The sequence below is a fragment of the Melanotaenia boesemani genome, chromosome 2 (assembly GCF_017639745.1).
Source record: "Melanotaenia boesemani isolate fMelBoe1 chromosome 2, fMelBoe1.pri, whole genome shotgun sequence".
NCBI classification, from domain to species: Eukaryota; Metazoa; Chordata; class Actinopteri; order Atheriniformes; family Melanotaeniidae; genus Melanotaenia; species Melanotaenia boesemani.
The window spans coordinates 17190654-17210067 of record NC_055683.1 but is presented as its reverse complement, the minus strand read 5'-3'; positions in this window follow the sequence as shown (position 1 = coordinate 17210067).

Below are 19414 nucleotides of genomic sequence, written 5' to 3'. Positions count from 1 at the left end.
ACGTGGCAGCTTCTGATTGGACAATACCGCCTGTCATATCAGCTTGACGAACGATGGGCACGCCCCCCTGTCATAAATCATGTCATCAGTAGGGGTCATAAATCAATTTTGACATAAAGTTGTACACCTGCGGGTCATAAATCACTTTTTGACATAAAGTGGTGCATATCATCTCTGACAGCCCCTTGATTAACAACTTAACATAGAGTTAACCCCCAACAGTTAACTTTAATAGTGATCCACAATGATAGGTGAAATGTCAACACCTAGAGGAGCTCACACAATCAATTTACTCACACAGATTTTAAACTTGTAATTAAATGCAAATGCTCAACGATACAATTGGATATAATGTTGTATTGTGTTAGCTTATGCTAACAGTGCTATCCAGCCAGCAAGGTTAAATTCAAGACTCCCCTTGTCATTTGTGCCGACAAATAGTGAATAACTGGTGGGGATTTAATCTTCACCCTAACATTTAAACCATACAAGTAATTTATCACATTAAAAAAACATGTAGCAGATGTATAGTCACACAACTTATCTTCACAGTAGTTTGGAGCGAAAGAGCACCATCATGACGCTTGAGAGCATCTGCACCGTGTACGCGCTCTTTCCAGTCCAGTCGTTCTAAAAAAAACAAAAAAAAAACAAAAAGAAAAACACTTAAATAATCATTTGCTTCACTTCAACAAATGACTGCTACTCCTACATGCACTATTTTCTGTAACTGTGTTATAATTTATTGTATTTCATAAAGAAATACTGTCGCATACAATGACATCAAGCACTGTCGACCCTGACCATTCAGGGGGACTGTTGACATTCCTCCACACTGGAACCTCTTTTCTTCTCTTTTTTAAACTTTCAGAAGCCACTTGGCCGAGTTGTTGACATATAACTGCTACCTGAAATGCGCCCTCCAATATCTCGGGAAAGAGAAGAGGTTCCTGTGTAGAAGTATGTGGTTTTATCTAATCTAACATTAAATTATTAGATACCAGCTAGAGGCGAATTATGTTGGAATAAATCAGAATTTCTGTAGATGCTGTAAAAGTCTAGAACTGTAGAGCAGCCTCATATTTCAGTGGTAATGATCACAGCTGGATGGTGACATATGTCACATCAAGCTTTAGTCTCCCTGCTGCAGCTCTATGCTTTGCTTGCTGTCTGCAGTAACGGGTAAATCTACATCTGTCCAGATTTACTGAGGAAGTCCAGCAGAAATTTCTAGAAGCTGCTGCAGAAGAATCTTTACTCATATTGTGAGTACTGACCGGAATAGGCGGACACAATCGCAGGTAGTAATTTAAAGAAGGTTTAATACCATAGGTCAGTTGTATGAATGCAGGAGCATGAACCAAGACTAGACAATGAACAGAGTGAACTGATGGTATAAATAGGGATGTTGACAGGTGTTGGTTATTAGTCAGATTGGTGAGCACAGGTGGTATCCAGCTTGGCAGAGTCAGATGGGTTATGGGTATTGTAGTTCATTCCAGGGATCAGTATTCAGGAGAAGAGGAGCGTGCTGGTGGAGGAGGTGCAGGCCTGACACATATCTTCACCACTCACTGAAAAAAATGTAAGTTTAGACAATTATTTGTGGGCTCTGATGCCATTGCTAGTTTTATTACCATTATTATATTTATTATTAAATAATTATTACTGAATGTTACACTAAAGCAGACTAATGTAACTCAGAGTCAAAATAAAGCTTATTTGTACAATACCTACTTTATATGAAGTAAAAAACAACAGTAGACTGGATGCAGTGATGTTCTGTACGTTTGAATCCAGCTACAAGTCAACCTACAAGCAGCAGCAGCAGCTGGTGAGACACATCTGGAAACAGGTCCAGGTGAGTTCTTTCATTGTTACAGCAGAAGTCGTGTTTCCAATGTCAATATGACCGAATCCAGACTCCTTTATGACTTAATTCTATCAAAAATTTAACACCAGCTCATATAGCTCTGCCTGTCCTGTTGTTATGAACGTCACGGAGACAGGACTGAATTGACAGGTTTATTGTTCACACGGTTATCTCATCCAGAAAGAATCTTATGAGTTCCAAAGATAGTTCAGAGTCCAAGTAATCAGCTGGGTCAGTCGGGACCGGGACGGGGAAGAGGAGAAGTTCAGGTAGCATGAACGAGGCCCAATGAAGACTGTCAGGAGAGCTGGCGCTTATATATCCTGGAGCTGGGATTACTTGCAGGTGTGTTCCATCAGTATTCCGGAGAGGGAGAGCAGCAGTGGTTGATTGGAGCAGGTGTGGGTGTAGCAGACTCTGGTGCGACTGTAACGACACCTGTTCTTGTTTTTGTCCATGTGTCCACGCATGGAAACAATGGAAATCTATGTTTTATTGTAACAATAAATGGACTAAACCTGTTAACAATTCTGAACCGCGACAGCAACAGAAAACAGCTGGCTATCGATCGGGTCCAAACAGTTTACAGAAAAATTTCCTGGTAATTATTTGTTCTGTACATTTTTATTTTGCATGTAAGAGTTTTGTGTCCATCCATTACAATTCTGATATCTCTAGAAATAAGATAATTATAAGACTTTTGGAGTGCATGTAAATTATTAGGCAATTTTTTTTTTCATTTATTTATTATTTATTTTTAACCTGCACTGCGCTCGATTGTCTCGGGAAAACAAACAAACAAATAAATACAAGCAGCTGCACATATAGCTGGAATTCAATCAGTTGCTGCTTTCCAGTGAGCAAAAACATATAATAAAATGTATAATGAGATCAATTTCTTTCATAACATTAAAGCTGGGATCTCCATTCTCCTTAGAGCCCAAAACTTTTTATCAGATGCGATCTTTTTTTCCACTTTATTCTGGAAATTCCGCATTGACATTATGTCGCGCGCAAGGGAGGGAGGAACGAGAAAAGGTTAAAAATGAAAGTTGATGCAATCATTTAGTGGCAGTCGTACGGACAGCAGGGTAAGCAGCAACAACCTCTTCTTTAATGTTTCTGTTGGACTTGTTCACAATGGAACCGCGTGGTCTGCAAAACTGCAGGAAATAGTGCGGAATATATGGTATATAGCTATATTTTTTTAAGAAGAAGAAGAAAGAAATTGGATTCATTGCGCGCGCCGCTGATTGGGTATGTATGTGTGGCGTGAAAGCGTGTGTCTGATGGGTATGTGGAGCTGGCCACCCGGCAGCTTCACGCAGATCTGACAAACTGCTGCTGATCTAAGACGTATAGACTGGAGAATGTTGCGCCTTATTGCGCAATTCCCTCCTTCTTTGGTCTCTCCTTTCACCAGTCACTCGTCTGCTGGAGGTTTGCATCGAATATGTTGAAGTTATTAAATGTGTTTGTTAAATATGTTGAATTTGAAGTTGTTAACCCTCTCGAGCCACTTCACATTTGGTTCTATGTTGAGAGAAAAACTAGAAACGTGCAGTAATTTATTAAAGCCACCGCAAACATAAATGGGAATCCATTAGTGACACTGTGTCTAGATCGTGAGATTCGCGCATATCAGGTGATTTGTGAACATTCATCATGCACAGCTGTTTTTTTAAAAAAACAGAATCAAAGCTGCAGATAGTTCAGATAGCGAAGAAAATGTGAAGAGGAAGGTGAGCCTCAGTCCTACCTGATGTGACTTGATCGAAATGACTAAAATCTAATCAGTTATAATACCACGAAGTGTTTATCTGACTTCCATATAATATTGTACAGAGTAAAATCAGGTTTTTGTTTGAAGCGGATCCCTGCAAAAGAAAGACCATCATAATTTCAACATGGGTTGCAATTAAATTAATTAACATTTCCTCTAAATTAAATTTTGTGCAGTTGTAAGTGATCACAAAAGATTTTCTTAATCAAAATGATTAGAGCTCTAAGGATGACGATGATTGTGTGTAACAATTGTTGACCACTTTAAAATTCTGTTCACATTTTCCTTTAAGGTTTCATTAAGTTGATCAATATAATTAGAGGATTTCTTGTGTGGTTAAGAACATTTCTGTTTGTAAAAGTAGATTGCATGGTGTAGATCAGGGGTCTGCAACCTTTACAATCCAAAGAGTCATTTTATCTCAGCAAAAAAGAGGATAGACAGACTTTCATCTATGGGATCTAGAAAACAATTTATTAAAAAAACAAAACAAAACAATAAATAAAAAGCTCATAGTTTCCAACCTAATTACAAGAAAATTTGATTAAAATATATTACTGGTACATTTAGTGTCGTTATGTTGTGGAAATTCACTGCAATTATTTAATGAAAAAAAAATGAACAATTACTAAAAACCTGCATTCATTATATTTATATTTCAAAACATTTGTTATTCAACATTTTTAGCCATTGTGGAAGGCCCAGAGGGCCACTTGTGGCTCTGGAGCAGCAGGTTGCAGAACCCTGGTTTAGACTGTTGATTGAAGCAAAAAGCGGCGTTTAATGACCGCCTACAGTCGACGTGTGAGAAGCGAGTGGAACTGGGCCGCGAAGCAGGCAGAAGGCGCCGCTGTATCCAAACCATCCCTTTTTATTGAACTTTCTGGTTGGGGCTGTAAGCTCTGCTGATTTATCCTCCAGTTCACTGTGCTTTCTTTTGGAAAGCTGGCCGGCTCCTGCTAAAAATCTCCACATATTTACTCTACTTAATTAGCCTGAGTTAAACGGTAAACAGAACTGAAACAGTGCAGCGCGTTCTCGTGTCACGTGCGAGTGTTTGCGTCAGTGCGTGTTATGTACGCGTCGCTCTTAAATGCAAACAGCAGAGAAACATAATGAAGACATCCACCAAAAGGAAGACTGAAAACACGACTAATTTGGTACAAACATTTACTCGCCATTTGGTGGATAGCCCGCTGAGATTTACTCGCCATTTAGTAGACGCTTTTCTACAAAACGATTTACTGTGGGCTGTAGCATCTTGCCCAAGGCCCCAACTGGAAGGTGTTACTGCTCACTCCTGTAGGATTTGAACTTTGATCTCCCGCATGGCACTTGCGGCAGCTTTTGAGTTGATTCAGATTTATAAACGGAAACAGGTGTAGGACTTGTGAGCAGGCTTTTATAAATCTGAAAGATGAAGTGCGCCGCATCTCCTTTTTGCGTCGCAGACGCCGCCTGTAGTTTGCTTTGCTACGCACAGTTTTATAAATGAGGCTCCTGGTCTCTTCTGCTGCTGCATGGCTTTGGCTCACAGTTAGTTTGCACTACGCATATGCTGATCTGACAATGTATGCTAAACTGACAGAACACTGGCCGGCCATGTGTTGGTCGTTCCTTACTTGGAACCCTTTCAGAACCAGTTTTCATTAGCATCAATGAAATGTTTTTTTGAAATGTGTTGACATCATCAATTTGTAAATGAGAAAAAATTTTTCATGAAATAGCAAAATGTTTCAGTTTCAACATCTGATATGTTGTTTATAGGATGTTAAGGAAAGATTTGCTAATCACTGCAATCGCTTTTGATTCACATTTTACGCAGCGTCTCAGCTTTTTTGGAATTAGGTTTGTCGAGAGGATGATGGGGGCAGAACTGTGAGTCAGTCAAGAACTGATCCATTTTATATAATGCATTTTCTTCCAGTATCTCTATACTACATATATTTCTGACTGTTTTCTAATCTTGCCATGAGGTCTAAGATATGGTTCTGATTATGGCTTTCCCCTGCTTTCAGACTCATCATACAGTAAACTGGAAGGCCAGCAGGGCAGCATGACATCATCTCAAAAGGTCTACCTTTTTCTCGGGGTAAGTGTCACCTTTGCAGCTCACATACATTCTTGTTTGATAAGATAATCAAAATTATATTTAAAAAACAATTACACTCATGGCCACCTTATCACTGAGTAGATCAGATATAATCAGCCAATCACACAGCAGCAATTCAACACATTTAGTCATGTAGACATGGTAAAGATGACTTGCTGAAGTTCAAACTGAGCATCAGAACAAGGAGAAAAGGAGATTAAAGTGACTTTGAATGTGACATGGTTGCTGGTCTGAGTATTTCAGAAACTGCTGATCTACTGGGACACAGAGGTCAGAGGAGAATGGGCAGACTGGTTGAAGATGAAAGAAAGGTAACAGAAAGTCAAATGAGCACTGGTTCCAACCAAGTTATGCAGACCAGCATGTCTGAACACACAACACGTCCAACCTTGAAGCAGATGGGCTACAGCAGCAGAAGACCACACCGGGTGCCTCCTATCAGCTAAGAACAGGAAACTGCGGCTACAATTTACACAGACTCACCAACACTGAACAATAGAAGATGGAGAAACGTTGCTGGTCTAATGAGTCTCCATTTCAGCTCCACATTCAGAATTTGGTGGAAACATCATAAAAACATGGATCCATCCTGCCTTGAATCAACAGTTCAGGCTGCTGCTGGTGTAATGGTGTGGGGGATATTTTCCCACTTTGGGCCTCTTAGTACCAACGCAGCCTGGTTTAACCACCACAGCAGAGTATTGTTGCTGACCATGTTCATCCTTTTATGACCACAGTGAAGCATCTTCTGATGCTACTTCCAGCAGGATAATGCACCATGTCACAAAGCTCAGATCATCTCCAGCTGCTTTCTAGAACATGACAATGAGTTCACTGGACTCCAACGGCCTCCACAGCCACCGGATCTCAGTCCAGTAGAGCAGCTTTGGGATATGGTGGAACGGAAGATTCTCATCATAGCAACTGTGTGATGCTGTCACGTCACTAACGGCACAGATTAGTAAAAGCTGCAGCTACTGTAATAATTATTTCAGTAATTTGTTATTTTTATGACTAGCCATTTTATTCATTTATTTATTTTATTTTTTAGAAAAATTAATCCAACAATTAATTTCTGTTAGAACAGAAAATAATCTCACTCCGTGAAGAAAGTCCAACAAAGACTCCTTTCTCAGGAAAAGGGCTGTACTCTTCAAATCGATTCGTTATGGCAGTGCTACACAACAGCTACATGACACAGGAGAGGAAGGACTTGTTCTGGGTGATGAGGTTATGAGAACAGTCAGGGGGATTGTTAAAAGCTGGTCAACACCCCCAACCCATACTCTGCAATAATCTTCAGAAAGTAATCTTTGTGTCTCTTCCCTCTATGGAAATGTATTTCAAGTTTGCACAAAACCTTGAAATACGTCTCCACCCTGCAGGCACACAAGTACCCACCCAACATGTCATGTCACTGCATCTTTTTACTGCTGCACATATTTTCACACTGATTATAGTCAGTGGGAATTTTAGAGGTAGCTTGTAAAGATAATTAACACTAGAACAAGTTTAAACACATTTCTACTTGCTTTATCGTTATATAACTATATTATCGTGATTTGCAGCTGAATTTCTGTTGGTTGGCTGATCATTCTTTCTTTCTTTCTTTCTTTCGTCCGTCCATCCATTTGTCCGTCTAACCATCTATCCTCCCTTCCTAATTCTTTTAAATGTTAGTGTTGTGCGATGTTTCTTACTTCGTGATCCACTATGACTACGAGCCCTCCCCTATGGTGTCTTTCAGATTTGATTCTCTTAACCTTTGGGAAGATCCCCCACCCTCCCTGACCTCCACCTGCCTCCTCATGCTGCATTGAAGGTTTACGTGTCTGCCAGCCTTCAGGCAGCTGTCCTTGAAGACCAGCATAGACAGCTTTATAAGCTGTTATTATTATTATTATTATTATTCCTTACTGTCGCTGTGTCTCCTAGGTTTTCCTGAGCACCATAAACCTGTCGAAGGGCGGCTGTGAGGACTATTTTGCTCTGAGCGAGTGGGTATGTATTCATCGTACAGCCTTTTTAGTCAACTGCCTTCTGCTTGTATCTGCTTTCTGCTTGACTTGTTTGCATCAGGGTCTCTCTAACCTCTTAAAAATGCTACGTTCCACTGATCTTTGTTACTGACAGAGCATCTTAAATGGGTGTATGTAATCTATAGGTCTGTGACCAAAGATAAAATATTTCTTAGTTTTTCACATTAGAAAGTTAATTTTATGGCGTTTTGTGAGACTGTAACAATAAGAGGCGTCAGCTGCAATAAAGACATTTAATACATTTCTCTCAGCTATACGTTCACTTTTTGTTTATGTTTTTAAAATATTTGTTAGAACTTCTTAGAAGAAGAGCTGCAGCATTCTGTACATTTTGTAACCTCGAAGCACTCGGAGAGCGCAGACCCCCACAACGTACATTTAGAACAGGGTAAACATCAACATAGCTGCTGCTTGTTCAGCGCTGTTTCGTCGAATCAGAAATGAGAAGGATTTCGTTGAGCATCAAGTTAATGAAGAGTGACACAGACCACATAAATAACATATTTTCCTCTTAATTTGGGCGTCTAACCCATTAAAAACGGCGGGCCTTTAACCTCTGTGTTACAACGGCAGTTCAACCCCTGTTTACTTCTTATTCTTTTTTTTAAAAATTATTCTTATATGTATTCTTCATTTTCCCAGAAGGGCCTCTAACCCTCCGATTTTACGTTAAATTTAGTTTGCTTTTGATCTGGAATAGACATCTGTTTTTCAAAGAGAACAACAAATTTAATGTAGTCAGTCATGCAGAATTTTATTAAAAAGGTTTCTGCTTACCCTTTTCTCTCTGACGTCACAAATATTGCTGCCATCAAAGTCAGGATGTTTTTCTTTAGGCTCATAATCAGCCATTCTATTCTGAAGAAAACTCATGTTAATATATCAAAATATTTCTAAACAAAAACTCACTCCTCACGTTTTCTCCTCCTTTTCTGATCACGTCTGTCTGTGGAACAACTATGTTTATGGCAACTAATGACAAACACAAATTACTGGCAAATTTAGAGGAAACTCTACAAAAATCAGAGGAAACATTTATGAGAATTGACACTGAAAATCCAACAATGATATATTTAACAAATTTTTGTTTTCACCGGCCAACGACCTGGATACGACCAAATTCACCCATGTTCCAGATGTTTGCGCTTGCCCTGAACCTGTGAAGAGTCCCTTAAAAAATGACTGGATCCAGGTGGTGATCATCAAAATCCTTCCAATAATCAAATTAATTCGAGACTTTGTAATTAATTATTCTTGATTAACTGCATTTTAATCGCATAACAATATTTGCACCAAACGCATAATTTTTTAAATTTAAATATTCTTTAGTGGACGACTGACTCAAATAATAGATAGAAATTAATGTTGTAAACTCAAGCTCTAGCAATGTCTGGAAATTAAACTGCATTTCTTTTCAAAACTGTAGAAAAAAAAAAAAGGAAAATATTTCTGGCAAAAACTGAACAGCGCTAAAGCTAAAGTGCTATTTTAGATAAGAATCTACAACATGTTACAGTACTTTTAACTTTTTAAATATTTTCGTGCACATTCATTCTAAGCCATAGAGGGATGAGCCAGAGTCACCTTTGCTAGTTTCCTTTTCATCTGGTCATGGAGCAGAGATGCTCATCCCCTGCTTTGACTGCAGCTGTAAGGGAGGAGCTTGTGGCAGCACCTGAGTAAACATTACATGCTTTTACATTAGTCTCCAAAAGGCACCAATAAAACCAGAAAAAGTCGCTGGATTTGTTGTTAATCGCTTATTTGAAATTGAGTTGCTAGAGGGGTCGGAAAACTAACTAAATATAGCGCCAAAGTCACTAAGTTGTTAGCCGAGCTCTGACGTGTGCACCAGTGTTTTCGGTGTACCAGGAATTGTTGCACTGTCACACGTTCCGCGTTGTTTGGAATTCAAACCACGATTAAATGTGTTTTCTTTTTAAACGTGTACATTTTTTTGTAAGTTATTAATTGTCCCATTCCCAATTAAAGCCCCACCCCTAACATTATTTACATACATACACACACACACACACACACACACACACACACACACACACACATATATATATATATATATATATATATATATGTATGTATGTATGTATGTATGTATATATATATATATAAATATATGTATGTATATATTATAAATTATAGAAGTGTTACAGTTTCTAGAGAAACAGGATCCTATAAAGGAATCAAGTACAAGTACAGTGTTGGTCATGTTATAACTGACTAAACTATTTGGGAAACATTGATCTTTTTAACCATGACTCATATTAATAAAATGTTTAATAATTAATGTTTTCTGTTTTCTCAAAGGATTTTCCAGAGAATTTGAATAAGAGTATTGCTCTTATAAATGCCACGAAGTCAGAGGTAAGTTGGTGAAACAGGGATGAAAAAAATTAGATGTATGCAAATCTATCTAAAATGCATTTTGGATAGACTTAAATGATGGATGTGTTGATCCCTGCAGGACATAGTGAGGTGTTCTTTACGGAAGTTTTGCCACAGCTCAGGATGCACTAAAGGAAATCTATTGTGCTGCATTTACGAAGATTGCTATAATAAAAATGAGGTGAATATTACCGAGTTTTATTCCTTTGTTTACAATGTTTTGCTTTTACTTTGCTTGAAAAAATAAGAGAAAAAAACAATCATATAAATCTGTTTCTTTACAGACAAATTTTGAAGACAATTGTTCGAACGAGTCTCTTGGGAATGTTACTATGTTTCACATCAGATGCATCGTAGCCAAAGAACGAAAAAAGACCAACAACGTTTCTCAAGGTATGACTTATACAGATTGCAGCTGTAACAAACCATGGTGGTTGTTTCTCTAACTGGGGTTCTGCTCACACCCAAGCAATCATATCTCATCCAAAATGGTGAGAAGCAGCACATTTTTAACATATATTGTATTAAAAAATGATTGTGTCTAAATATTACTGAGTACTGTTAAATGTCTTGAGTCATTTCTTCACATATGTAACAGAATTATGTGAAATTAGTGCACCAAATTCTTTAGTACAAAAACATAAAAGATTAAGATCAATAGTTTGACTTCTCAGCCTATCAGCACATAACACAAACATACAAGGAAGGAAGGATATGTTAAACACTTAAACACCGCCATCAGCGCATCATGATAAAAGCTGATAAGATTTAGGTCCCAAACACAGCTTAAGTGTTCGCATCAGTCAAATAAATTGTGGGATATTTCAGAATTTTCTTCAGCTAAATCTAAATAAATCTGAAGTTATTGTCTTTGGAACCAAAATATTATCTGCTGATATTCAGACAACAGAGAGCACGTGCAATCCCTCTGGTTTCTCTCAGAGTTTGTACCATTTTAAGAAACTTGAAAGTCAGTATTTGGTCTGAGCAGCTTTATTATGAACAGTGTGAACCCTGTTAGACAAGCTTTAGTTTTCAGGAATGATTCTCCAGGCGTCTTTAAGGACTTTCCTACGTTCTTCTTTGGATATTGGCTTCCCTCTGTTCCGCTCTCTGTCCAGATGATCCCACACTGCTTCAGTAATGTTGAGGATTTATCCTCCATCAGACCTGTTGCCACTGATCTTTCCAGTTTTTGTGTCATGTGACATACCTCCCTATTTCCCTTCCATAAAAATGGTTTCTTGACAGCCACTTTTCCACTGAGACATTTTGATGAGGCTTCTGCCAACGATAGTCGGATCAGCCGAAGGTCCAGATACATTTTTAGATCCTGCATCAGGTCTTTACTGAATCTGTTCCTATTCCTTCAGGACATCACTTTCAGATCCTGTTCATCTGCTGTCTTTAAACTTGACACTTCTTTTGTCTTCCACTTTCTAAAGTTTCTTTAAATATCTACAAAAAAACTGCACCCGGTGCTGAGATATGACAGGTTTTAATCTAACTACTTTTTAGGAATCACCTTGTTACCAAAAAGTTATTCATGTCAAACTGTGTTATCTTTGGTGTTTTTGGTATCTGCAGGTAAAGAAATGTGACTTAGATTTAAAGTCTGAGGGGTGTCTCAAAATGTTTGCACAGTACTGTTTATGCAGCAAAGTCACCAGGCTGAAAATTTAGTGTTTTAAAATACAAAGTTTGTTGCAGTGACTGAGCTCCGTTTGGGATGAAATCTTATAAGTTCTGGTAGAAGATCTAATTTTACTGTAGTTATTTTATCCTAACAGTATCATTTGTAGTCATTCAGTTTTCTGTCTCTCTTGCATTACAGAATGTGGAGACTATGGTGAGTATATTAGTAGGATGCTGCAAGCATTTCTATTTGAATACATTTTTTAAAATATATTTCTAAGACATGGCTTTGATGAGTTATTAACTCTGTTTCTATTGTGTGTTTTTAGACCAACTCATCAACCTGTACCGAAAGATCTTCCCGAAACCCGAAGGTAAGTTTCTCTTCTTTATTTTCTTGCCTCACAGCAAGAAGGTCACTCTAGTATCTTTTGCAGTTTTTGAAAATCTACCATTTTAATTCTGTTAAGGAACATCTAAAATTTCAGTTGAAAAAATAAAAACAGAAGGAAAAAATCTGCAAATCTTATCATCCCATATTTTATTCCCAATAGAACATAAACAACATATCAGATGAAGAAACTGAGGCATTTTACGTAGAAAATATGATCTCATTTTGAATCAGCAACACAAAAAGTTGGAACATTGTGTTTACTACATCATCCCCTCTCTTTTTAAAAGCCTTCAGCTTGGCCCCCTGCACACAGAGATACTTCCTGATTCTTTAAATTATTTTTGTATATTGGCGAACCTCTGCCCACCTGAAATGCTCCTTTTATTACCCAGCCATGTTACTGAACTGTTGTCAGTTAACCTAAATAGTTAATTGCGTGGCTGGTTCACTTCTTTCTGGATCCTCATGGCATTTCTAATGTGTGTTTGGGGACTATCCATCAATTCTCCAGACTCTGACAATTAAGAGATGCAGATTATCAACATCTGCCTAGATGAAGCTGCCATGCTCTGGTTTTCTCTGACAGTAATGTGGTTTTACTTTAGCCAGAGGAAAACTTACATTTTCTACTGTGTTCCAGGTGAATTTACTTTAACACAGAAGCACTGTTTCCAACACCTCAATAAGAGAAGTAGCTATTGGCTGTCCTACAAGTAGCTGAATGACATCATCATCTAATTAGATCTGTTGGGATAAAACATCAGTTGATGAGATTTGTAAAATAATCCATTGTGTTTTTATTTACATTTTAAACAGCAATCCAACTTTTTTTTTTTAGAATTGTTGTACACTGGCCTGTTTCTGTTGGACTTAGGAGCAATTTTGTACACATTAGTATTCTCAGTGTTTATAGTAATATAACACTAAAGTCGGCCTTTAGATGGACTGGTGACCCTTCCAGGGTGTAACCCGCCTCTTGCCTTCCTATTCCTGGGATAGCCTTTAGATGACCTGCATAGTTGGCTGTTAAACACTGTACATGTTTGTAGAATATTAATACTTCATGCCTCAGAGGTTTAAAACAAAAACATGCTTTTGTTCCAGATCTTAAGTCAACAAGCTTTGAAATAATCTGTTCCTGCTTCAGGCTCTATTAATGTTCCAACTCAAGTTCTGGTATCAGTAACATTTAATGGAAGTTTTTTTTAAACTTATTTTTCCAGTAACAGAAAATTTGGCCTTCATAATTTTTCTGATCGTGTCCATGATCCTCAACATCATCCTGCTAATCAGCATGTATCTCTACCACCAGAAGATACGGGGCTGTAGTCTGCAGAGCACACAGAATGGCATACATGAAATGACAGATAATCTGACGGTATGTCTGCACGTTGCAGCTCTACCGTCTACAGACTCCCCTTGAAGATGCCTTTCAAGAAAGAGCTCAAACAATTTTAAGCACTTTGAAATAGGTTCTTTCAGCTGATGTAAACATGCACTGTTGGCACACTTCCTGTGATTTCCTCATCATCCTCATCATAAAAAGGCCAGCTCTTACTTCCCATTCAGTCTTTTAAACTGAGATGTTTGAAATAATTAACTCAAGAAGAAGGCATGAAGCAGAAAGTGTGTGTACCACCACTAACCACATGGGGCACTGTCGCACACTATAGCTCATGTCAGACCAGCAGAAAGAGCAAAGAAGAAGAAGATAATTGTATTGAACGGCTTCCTAAACCAAATCCGTGTACTGCTCTCCTTCTTTTTTATATCTCTTTCTGAGAATGAACATTATTGTGATCTCCTCACTGTCGCCATGTTTGTTGTTGCTTGAAACTGATGTTGGAACTTGGAGGTAAACTCTAAACTCTGCACTGCCCACTGGTGGATGTATTAGCTAACAACTGTGCTAACGTAAAAGTCACAATGTTTGAAATAGATGTACTTATTTACATAAGAAAGAAAGCATAACGTTAGCCTAATGGCATAATTGCCTGAGTCATATTTTAAGGTTTTATGGGCAATGATGCACAGTGACTCAGCAGTATTAGAAGAGCAAAATTAGGCAGATATCACAATTTGGACAAAATTAAGTTAGGTAGTTATGCTATGAAGCTAACTATTAATTATCCTGAGTTGAAGTTTATGGACTGTGTAAGAAAAAAAAAGGAAAACAAACAAAAAGAAACAAACAGAAATATAACTTGTTTTTCCTATTAATGTTTCCTAACCAAAAAGAATAATTAGATAATACATTAGTTTTCCGATTTTTGCTCAAAACAAAAATAGAGAAATTGATTCTTATCGCTTTAATTTGAAGAAGTATTTCCTTCCATGAAAGGCCCAGAAATCATCTCTGATCTGTGTACACTCTTTACTACACGGCCAAAACTGTTACACTCATTTGATAATCATGATAAATACAGAATAGTGTATACAGAGTGTTTCTGTTTCTGTTTCCGATTGCATCAATAGAAAATGATCAGTAGGATTGATAGCTTATAGTTGGCCAACTTGGCCTGCAAATATACAACCTTTCTCTTTCAGATCTGAATACTTATAAGTTTTCATTTAAATTCAGCCTTTGGGCTTATTGAGACAAGCTGAATTTTTATTTTAATTGCAGTAAGACTAAGTAGACAAGCTTGTATTCATTTGCAAATTTGTGCAATGAGTTTAGCATCAGTAGCCATGGAGACAAGAAGATTCGTGGCTCACTTTATCACTGATGTTGCTTACGTTCCTCCACGCTTGTGGGCGTGTGATAGATTGAAATGAAAGATTATACAGTATAATATAATGCAATACCAGTAAATGGTACAAATTTATCTAAAGTTTTAACTGGATTTAAAAGTAGATTCAAGTTGTCTAGGAAACAAAAATAAGAAAAAGTGTTTTTTTCAGTTTTTTCTTTTTTTAATTTAGAAGGAAAAACCAAATTAAAAGTAAATGGACCATTTTAATGAAGAACTGACCGAAACCAAATGCAGCATGATACTGTTTGTGCACACAGGCATAGAGCTGCAAGCTGATGGAAATTCCTTCTTGTAGAAAGACACTGACCTTCCTCCCTCTCTTCTCTCTTTATGCAGATTTCTGAAACTACAAGCTTAAATATGAATGGGACAATGGCAAACCTCGACTCAAATGGAGCCATGCACCAGAGATTTACTACTCCACCCAGCAATTTTTACCCCCCACAAAATCCAATTTAATCATCGGAGTGACGCTGGAGCCAATTCCAGTTGCCATCAGGTGAGATGCAAGGTTCACCCATGGCAAGGTCGCCAGGTCATCACAAGGCCAACCCAAATGACTCTCATGCACATATTCACTCCTAAGGAATTCACCATTTAACCAAACATGAATGTATTTGAACTGTGTGAGGTAACTGGAGTACTTTAAAAGGGCCCACGGGTGCATGGGGAGAAGGCGTTAAGCTCCTGGGTTTGCTATGAACTGGCAGCATTTGGGGATGTGGACATGAAGAGAAGCTCTGCAGCGTTTTTTCCTGCAACAGACAAAAAGGGAGAAGGACTAAAAGAGACAGAAAATCAGTTCCCTAAGAAAGATGGCATTGTCTATTAATATGTTTTGTTTTTTTGGAAGAACATATCAAAGACAGCATCACTCCATTTGACAGAATTCAGAGACACTGGTGAGAAAACATTTCCTCCCAGGCTAGTTGGATCTGATCCAGAGTCACTTGATGTGAAAATGAGTTGCATGGTTTGCCAATGAAGAACCTTTAACTGTAATGTCTGGGATTGAATTCAGATGTATTGAATTGTGTCACAACGTTATCATAAGAAGAATTCAGATGGAGAGAGTGGCCTGAGTGGGCAAGGCCCGCCCATCCAAGAACTAGCCTTTGTATTTAGTTAATATCATTTCATGTTTAATTATTAAACAGTTAATTTTACAGAAGTACTAAAAGATCATAAATAGAATCAGTTTCTGTGACGATTTATCTCTGGACATATTTGCAAGTTATGTGTGTGTCCACTAAATATCACAATAACTAAAACAACATAATGTGTTCTTAAAAATGTGATCTGTGTTGCTGAACGTTTCTCTTATTATATGACTGTTTAGTTTTTTAAATTCATCTTTGATACAATCCAACAAGAAAAGATAATCGATAATCCAAAAACAAGAATGAAAAGCATGAGAAAGAAAAAAAATCTTATATAAATGGACCTTCTTTTACATGACAATTAAATCCAAATACATGTCGTTCAGGTGTCCGTGTTCATGCCGTCGGGTGGACATGGCGAGCCATAATGTGTGTGTTTACATATTTTTAGGACTTTCTGTACCTGGTCTTTTAATGATTTGTTGTCTTAATGCCAACATGTTTGGTGGTTGTAGAACTGGTTTTACTGAGCTGTTAGCTGAGATTCTGGACTTTCTGTGGATACCACACACGTTTATAGATACATTTACAGACCTGACGTTACACCTGGAAATGAGATGTTAATCCCTTAACTCCCGGTAGCGGAGGCTGCAGGTGCAGAGGTGAAGCTAAACAGTCAAGCTAAGAAAGCAAAGTTCGAGAATTCATAGGCCATAAATCTGGATAATGAAACACTGAAGGTGCATGGATGGAAGTTATTGTGCATATTGTGAATATTTCTCTCTCCTCACCATCTAGAAACTGTGAGATTTTAATCCTGCTTTCTGTCTGTTCACCTGATGCTGATATTCATCACATATTGTTCCTTCTGTGTTTAGAAGGAAGCAGCTTCACAGCTTTAAATTCATCCTACTGATTTTTTACCATTTTGTTGATAAATCCTGAACATTTCATCCTTCTTTCTGTTTTATCCTTCTCCCAGTTATGCAGTCAAACATGAAGACTTTCTGCCTACTACATTTTTGGCAACCTAGAATCATGAAAGACAAGAAAAGTTTATTTGCATAGCACTAGATCAAATGCTTTCATAGAGTGCAGGAGTAGACTATTAGTTCACCCTGCTGCATTATCGATAATTTATATATATATTTTTTTTATTTTGCTGTTTCTCATTCTTTCAGTGACATCATTCTTACAAATATTTGACAAAGTAAGATAAAAGATCAGTGACAGGAGACAATGAAGGCCAGATCATGTTGTGCCTAGTCTATGATATACAAGATGTTAAAATATGAACTTTCTGTTAATGCCAAATATGCAATAAGAGCATTCTTTCTCACGGCAATACGGGCAGAATGAACGGACAGGATAACAAGATGTGGCTCTTAAAAGGGCCTTTGGTTTAAACTTTAGGAAAGTGGATGAAACAGTGGATGTTAAAAGGACCTATGGAGAGAAAACAAACTAGTCAGAATCAGACACCAGATATGTTACACTCCAGTATTCTCTTCCTCAGAATAGTTACATCAGTAAGTGGCTATGTAGCTACAGGTTGCTGGGAGATGATGTAACACAGGTAACTAGAAATACATCACAACTGGAAATCATACATTTACCTGATTGTACCTGTATGATTATGTGACAAAAAAGTTGAATATGAAAAGAACAAAACTTTGATATTCAGTGGTAGCCAGTTCCAATTAATTCATTTTAACATAATTAAAATGCTCAAATTCAACAGCCACTCGGTGGTACAGCATTTTTTTAGTCTAAAATCAACCAGCCACATTTATATTTTACTATTATTTGGCTGATGCTAATTTCCCATCTAGCTATTAGCAGATGGCTAACTTTTATTTTGATAACGTTTACAGTCCTACAAACTTACTACATTGAACTTCTGAAGGTGTCAATAACTTCTTGGCCTGAGTCGATCGGTTTGGGGTAAAGATTTAGCATTTTTCTCTCTGCAGGTTACATGATATCTAATTATCTACCTTTCTACTTACCAAGAGGGACAGCAAATAGGTGACCACAGGTGTTACGCTGTATTTGGTTACCCATCAGATTCTGTGACATGTTGGAGTAGGCCTACTCACATCCTTCACACGTATTAATAATGTAATTAGTTAAATGCATAATAGTCAAAGTATCTTTGATTGCAAAGTGAACAAAGCAATTTTTAATAATCCCACACAGAAATTACTCACCTGTCTTTTTTTCTTTTTTTGTTTTTTTTTATACCTTTAACATGAACACAAAAACCAAGGTGTTACTGATAACTCAACAATACGATAGGTACATTTTAAGGGCATCAGTTTTAATTGTTTATCTTTTGATTGTGAAAATTAGTTTTTCTGGAACCCGGAGAACAACAACCCCAAACTCCTTTTAGAGAATACGCAAAAATAGTCAACAGCTAAAATATTCTAAATAAAACAATATCTTTACTTTTGTCTTTACATATATCATACAGATGCAGTTTAAAGACTATTATTTTTGCAACTTTAGTTTGCAAATCAGAAAAAAATACAAGTGCTGCTGATTTGAATCAAACTGCATGGCGGGGCTCTAGGGATTTGTAGTTTTTTATGTATATAGTGTTTTTCATTAAATTGGAAGTTGTAAGTACCGTATTTAGAGTGCACAGGGGGGTTTAAGGGGTTGATAAACACATTTCTGTAATTAGAATTTAAATATTGAATTATTATACTGGTGAAAATTTATTTTGCCAGTATTTGAAAGCGCCCCTTACCGTTCACTGCATTTACATGATAGCTGAGGTCTAGAGCGTTCTGTAACAGTTGGTCTTATGTCTGTAATCCCTTTTGTTGCTGAATTATGATCATTGAAACATGCACCAAGGTAAAGGTTCAAAGGTTAGTGTTTCAAAGCAGGGGCCATGTAGAGTCTTCATAGTGACATATGTTACTCTCCAGGCCGAGACCTTTCCAACAACATATTTGGTTCGGCTCTTTGACAAAGTTTAGATTTTTTTTCATTTCATGGGCACAAGTCAGCCAAGTCTACTTTCAGAGAGTGCTTTGAAAGCCTAGTATTGAAAATAAAGCTTTTTGTTCATTTGTTGTTTTTTCCCCTGCAAACAGTAATCAAAAGCAGTCATCTTCTGAGATTATAAAACTGTTGACAGCCTAGGGTATAGCAAAAGGCTTGAAGGAAGGCCTGTTTGTGGGTTATAGGTTAGGTTTTAGGTTTAGTGTTTGGGATTATGCTTGTGGTATTTTCCACAGACGCTGACAGTGCATTTGAGTGAACAAAAAAAGGAGATACTGTCCTAATATGGGTAAGGACAAAGTC